Source organism: Elephantulus edwardii, unplaced genomic scaffold (genome assembly GCF_000299155.1).
Source record: "Elephantulus edwardii isolate Elephantulus edwardi_28Jun2011 unplaced genomic scaffold, EleEdw1.0 scaffold00003, whole genome shotgun sequence".
NCBI lineage: Eukaryota > Metazoa > Chordata > Mammalia > Macroscelidea > Macroscelididae > Elephantulus > Elephantulus edwardii.
Genome location: NW_006399753.1, coordinates 32,921,974 through 32,928,182, shown reverse-complemented (window position 1 = coordinate 32,928,182; position 6,209 = coordinate 32,921,974). Strand labels below are relative to the sequence as shown.

General features: G+C 35.7%; 1 protein-coding gene across 1 annotated transcript in view; it reads left to right on the top strand.

Annotated features, from left to right (window-relative positions):
• Positions 1 to 6,209, top strand: part of SLC4A10 (solute carrier family 4, sodium bicarbonate transporter, member 10) — a 315,078-nt gene that overhangs the window by 291,282 nt on the left and 17,587 nt on the right. The gene's annotated exons all lie outside the window — the stretch shown is intronic.

Sequence of the window (6,209 nt, the reverse complement as noted above, 5' to 3'; positions counted from 1 at the left end):
TGGGGTAATCGGGATGGGTGTGTCAGAGGCGGTGCGGTTGGCACAGGATAGAGCAGGGTTTAGGGCTGTTGTGCGTAGGGTCGCTATGAGTCGGAAACGACTCTACGGCACATAACAACAACAATATGTTCTCTTCTGAATACAGCTTGAATTTCTGTCAGTTCCTTTTTTATGTACTACTGCAATAATTTTAAAACTATTTACAGCAAAATTCTACTTGAATATATATTAATGTTGTTGGTCATTAATTTGTGAATCCTATTGAATAACCTTCTTTGAAATGGTCAGAAATATGAACGTCTTCCAGTTGATTGGCAAGGTAGTTGTCTTTTTGTTGTAAGCCTTTTCAGTGTTTATTCACTTATTGAAACATTTCAACTGGTATTTTGTCAATTCCTGGAGCCTTCGGTTTTTTACCAATAGTTTCAATTATATTTGGAATTCTTACATTGATACCATGCAGTTTGATTATATGCTACTTCTTGAAATGATTAGATGTTGATTAGTTCTTTTTAATACAGTGACTCTCTTTATTCCTTTGCCTGCTTTAGCTACTTCTGTGTCTCTCTTGATTTTTTCCATAGAATCATTCAGTATCACAACTAATGCTGCAATTAATATTCTGGATAGGTAATACACAGGGAGCTAGGGAAGGTGGAGGGAGGTGAGTATGCATGAGTGAATGTGGCTAATCTTTTTGTAAACCTGCACTAAAATAAAAAACAAACAAATAAACAAGGGCTTTTTTTAAAAAAGGAGAAATGCTAAAAGCTGTTATTTCTTTTTTATTTTCTAATTCCCGATCTTCATACTTTCATTCTAATACTTTGTCTTCTAGAGTTATCCATTGGAATCTTCTTTTCACCTTTTTTCACTTCATCAATTCCTTTCACTTTAGCTTTGCTGAATTCTAGAGAAAGTTTCAGAGGTTCTTCTAATACCCATTTTGGGTTCCCCCCCTTTTTATATTTTAATTACCTTTTTGTTTCTTTATACATCATATTTTTGTTGTTATGCCACAGCTTATCTGGTCTTTGGCCATTATTCTTTAGTAGATCAGATGTGTTCTTTAAATGGTCCTTTAATTAGGTGTGATATATTCAAGGTCATATATTGCCTCTCACTGTGTTCCATTTTCTTCTATTTCAACTTGAACTTGCATATGTGCTGTTGTTTGACTTGCAGTTGGCCATTGGCTTTTTACTGACTAGTGGTAATGAGTTTGTCCAGTGTATTTTTCCATAGATGTATTTGATTTGAATGCTATGGATTTGTTGAGATGTTGAAAATGAGTAAGTGGCTGATCTTGAACAATGTTCATGCTATCTCTAGCATCATTTCTATCACCAAGATCATATTTTCTAACTATAGATGCTTCTTTGTTTCCAGTCACCAGTAATTATCCACACATCTTACTGCACATTCTATCCATTTTCATTTTTTTTTTATCTTTGGGACCTTTATATTTGTTGCAAAAATTTTATTAATAGTTGAATTAATTGATCTTCTTTGTATTCATATGGGTACTAGACTATCACTGGCAGCTTTGTGCTTAAGAATAGATTTTTGAAATGTTTAAATTGGCAAAGATTTCATTTTACTTGGATCCACAATAAACATTCATGGTTGTTGTTGTTGTTGTTCTGTACCGTTGAATCAGAACTGATCTACAGCCGACCCTCCAGCAGGTTTTCAGAGGCAATAAATCACATGAGAGGCTCTTAAAAAAACTCATTCTGTAGTGTTGGAACCAAACTTAAAGCTAGCCCTCCACTGGATTTCCAAGGCTGTTAATCATACAGGAGGAGATTGCCCTTTTATCCTCTGAGGAGCCACTGGGAGATTTGAACTGCCAGAGAAGTGAAATTTTTGGATTAGCAGAACAAGTCCTATGGATTAAATCACCAGAGTTTCCTATAGTAGCAGCAATAAAGAAATCAAAAGACATGTGTGGTGTTAGCCTAAAAGTTGGCTTTTTTTTAGCCATTACAGTTAGCTTCCTCTGGTCTCCAGCTTCCTTAACTATAGACACATGGTCCTGTAAATCAGCATGGTTTTGTAAATCATCAACAGCTTTGGGACTAGGATAAAAGCAAAAGTGGTTTCACAATAGCAAGACTTGAGGGAGACTTGGTGATGAGACCCTGGTGATGGTGATGGAGACATATGACCACATTGAAAGGTTTTGCTGTTCTTGTCTTTGATGATGGAAGGAAAGGCTGCTTGCTGAACTGAAACCAGAGCCTGGGCTTGTATTTTGAGATATTCTTTGCCTCTCTGATTCTCCAGCTTACTTTCCTAATAAACCCTATTCTCACTGCCACGACTGTGCGTCTGTGATTCAGCAATGAATAAACAAACCTCTTGCAGCTTGTGTGACTCTAGAGGCATCATGGGGCTAGGCTACGGGCTCTTTATCTGCTTTCTGCTCTGAGGGGCTGTGCTATTCTCACTCCCACTGGCCCTTTCAGAGAGAGATGTTCATAGGCCCGTTGCTTTATGTCCCATTTTCTGCTCTCTAGACAACATGTTACATTGGGCAAATCTGATGTCAAAGACTTTTTTAAAATGTTAAAGAGCACCAATGTCAGCTTAAATACTAAAGTGTGCCTGGTGAGGTTGTGATAATTTGTATATAATTGGAAATTTGACAATGAATAAGGAAAAGAAAAAAATATGCCTTTGAATTGTGATGTTGGCAAAGAATATTTAAATGCAAATTGTCAGCTACCACTGTGAACCTATTGAATCAAATCGGCCATCTTTAGTAAGATCTCTAAGTCATCCTGAGACCTCTAAATTATTCTGATGCATGCCAAAAGCTGAAATAAAACTTTGCCTAAGATCAGAGACAGTGAAATTGGATCAAGATAGAACAAAGTTCAAAGCCATGAGTAAGTAGTGAGTGACTTAATGGCACATAACAACACAACAACAAAGATCACAGAATCTATCTCTAAAAATAGTCTTCTAAATCTTAGATTTCTCCATAATAACATTTATATGTGATAGTAAATTATACAGCCATTTAAAGATATTAAATGAAAAATCCTAGGGAAAAATACATATCAATATATGTTGAAATATAGATAGCCTTTTCTTTTTGTCTTTTATTGGGGTGTGAATAGTTTGATTGATTGACTTACCTATCTATTAGAAATCATAAGAAACATAATATTTTATGGCTTTTAACTTTTTTGAACAGTTTATATCTCTATTTCTCTATTATCTATCTGCCTATCTGTCTAGTCCTTGAATGATAAAACTTGTTGAGTAGTCACATACTGAGAGGTTTAGACCCATTTAGAGGTACTTCAGGATGTAGGTCCAACACTCTGCTTCTAACAGGTTGCAGCTTCAAAACTCTATGGAGCATGGTTTTACTCTGACACACATAGGGTTCCAGGAATTGGAATTAACTATAGGTATATTTACAGCACTATCAATTTTATTATTAGTTAGGAAAGGTATGATAAGAGGCTTCTTTTTATTGGATATTACCTTCTTCTTAGGTGATATAAACAGGTTGAATTGTAATTCTAAGTTTTTTTCCATTTCTTAAGGAGTTCTCTCTAGTGGGATAGTGCATTGGGACTTGTGCTGCTTACTCAAAGGTGGCATCTCTTGGTGGTTTGAACCTACCAGAAGCTCCGTGGGATAAAGTTGGGCAGCCTCCTCTCATGTGATTTATAGCCTCAGAAATCTTCTGGAGGGTCAGCTATGAGTTGTTTCTGACTTGATGGCAATGAGGTTGTGTTTGAGTTTTCATTTCCTATACATTTATAAATTTCAAGTCATTAGATGTTTTCTCTCTCTAAAACAGTATGAAACTTTGTGAATTTTTTAGTATGTTATTATTTATACTTTGATATTTTAGGGTATTTTATATTTAGAAGCAGACTGTGCCTAAAAAATAAATATGTATTTTGTTGTTAAGTATTGTCACATCAACTCATAGCAACCCTTTTTCTAACAGATCAAAATTTTGCCCAATCCTGTGACATCCTCACAGTCTGCACTGTACTTAAGCCCCCTGTTGCAGTTTCTGTTTCAGTCTATTTCATATTTTCTTCCTCTCCTTTACAAAACCAACCATGATGCCACTTTCCAAGGACTAGCCCTTCCTGACAACATGCCCAAAGTATGTGATACAAGTTTCACCATCCTTGTCTCCTGACAAGAGTAAAGTCCTCCTTCTAAAACAGATGTTCTTTTATTAGAATGTGATTTTATTCAATCTTCTTTGTGATCAAAACAATTCAAAGGCATCAATTTTTCTTTAGTGTTTCTTACTCATATGGTAACATGATAATTTCACTAAAGGTTGTTAGATGAGAAAATATTTTTTAGATATCATGATATCTTAATTGTAATCTTTATGCAATAACAATATAATTCTAATTCTTTGTATAATTCACTATTATACTTGATCAAAGATGATAGGAGAAGAATCTATGCATTTGAGCTGTAGTAATGGAGAACAGTACTGGTTTTCTCATGGATTGCCAAAAAGACCAAACAGATATGAAAAGTTCTTCTCATGGATTGCCAAAAAGACCAAACAGATATGAAAAGTTCAAGTGCAGAGAGAAAATTCAACCAGTGTGCTCCTTGGAGATAAGGATGGCAAAGCATTGTCTCGCATATTTTGAACATGTTGTTAGGCAAAGCTATTTCTTGGAAAGCGACATCATAGAGTCCAGATCTACAACAGGTCTGACAGTGGAGAATCAGAGAGGCTTGAGAAAAGATAGATATGAAATAGTTGAGGTATGAAGGACTAAAGACTTCAAGAATCTTGAGTGATTTTATTCAGCACAAGCTAAGATTTTAAGCAAAATCTTCAAATGATTAACAATATGACTTAAAACAGATAGTAGCAGTTACGACAGGGTGGATTTCCTCAAGAGAATTTTCTCAGTATAAACATTTACCTGTGGATTTACAAAGGACATGTTCCTAATGCTTACTCATTCTCATTAGCAAAGGCTTTTTTTCTAGGCTTTGCAGGTTCTCAAAGCTGTTACCAGTCACTCTGAAGTTTTTCCTGTGTCAGAATGGCTCAGTAGTCTGAGGCACCAAATCTATTTATTAGTGAAACATGTCTTAGCTTATGCACTGTCCACAGTCCTCTTTTAACTCCTCAGGACATCATCCTTTGGAAGGTAGAGGGTCAGTGAAGGAGAGAAAGACCCTCAATGAGATTGATTGATTGATTGATTGATACAGTGTCTATGGGAATGAGTTCAAATGTGTTGGAGATGATAAGAATGGTGCATGATAGGACAGCGTTCAAATATGTTGTTCATCGTTCATACTCAACTCAATGGAACTTAACAACAACATTGAACAAAATACACCATAAATTTAATTCAATTTTTTTTTTTTTACTTCGGCTCAGCAGAGTCTCTGGGCTCCAGGGCAATTTGCTATTTGTTATCATACAACCTCATCTGTTTTAATCCTTTTACATTGTTTGTTCCCTTCTAGAAGTTCCTTCTTCCTGCAATCCAATTGATCTAATAAGACTGTCTCAGATACCATTTCCTTGCTCCTGTGCTTTTCATGGTGATCTTTCTCATTGCCTAAGAGTCGGATGTAATCCCTCTTTTCATTGCTATTTCACAGCTATCTGTCAGACTACCTATCAAGCAGATAATGCCCAGATTATTTCTTTTCTTTACATTATATATAGCACATAGTACACACATGCTCAGTAAAAATATGAATGCTGGGTAAGAATTGACTCAACAGCAACTGGGGTATTTTGTTTAGTAATTTTTTTCAAGTAGGATAGATTTTCCATGCCTCAAATTTCTTGCCTTATATATTGGCAGTAGCTTTAACTGTCTTTTACTTATTTAGTTTATTCTACTTATTTGGAAGCAGGAGTCATATCCACTTTCTAAACAACATCCTCTGTAAACTCTATAAACTTTGAGAAACGATGATAGTTATAGAAAGGCTTCAGGTAATCGGGATGAGTGTGTGGGAGACAGTGAGATTAGCACAGTTTAGGAGCTGAACAGAAAATTTAAAGAACAGCACACCCTAAAGAGACCATAAATGACATCCAAGTAGATATATGTATACCCATGTTTATCGCGGCTTGGTTTACAATAGCAAGGAGTTGGAAACAACCTAAATGCCCATCAACAAATGAATGGGTAGAGAAGCTGTGGTATATTCGCACAATGGAATACTATGCT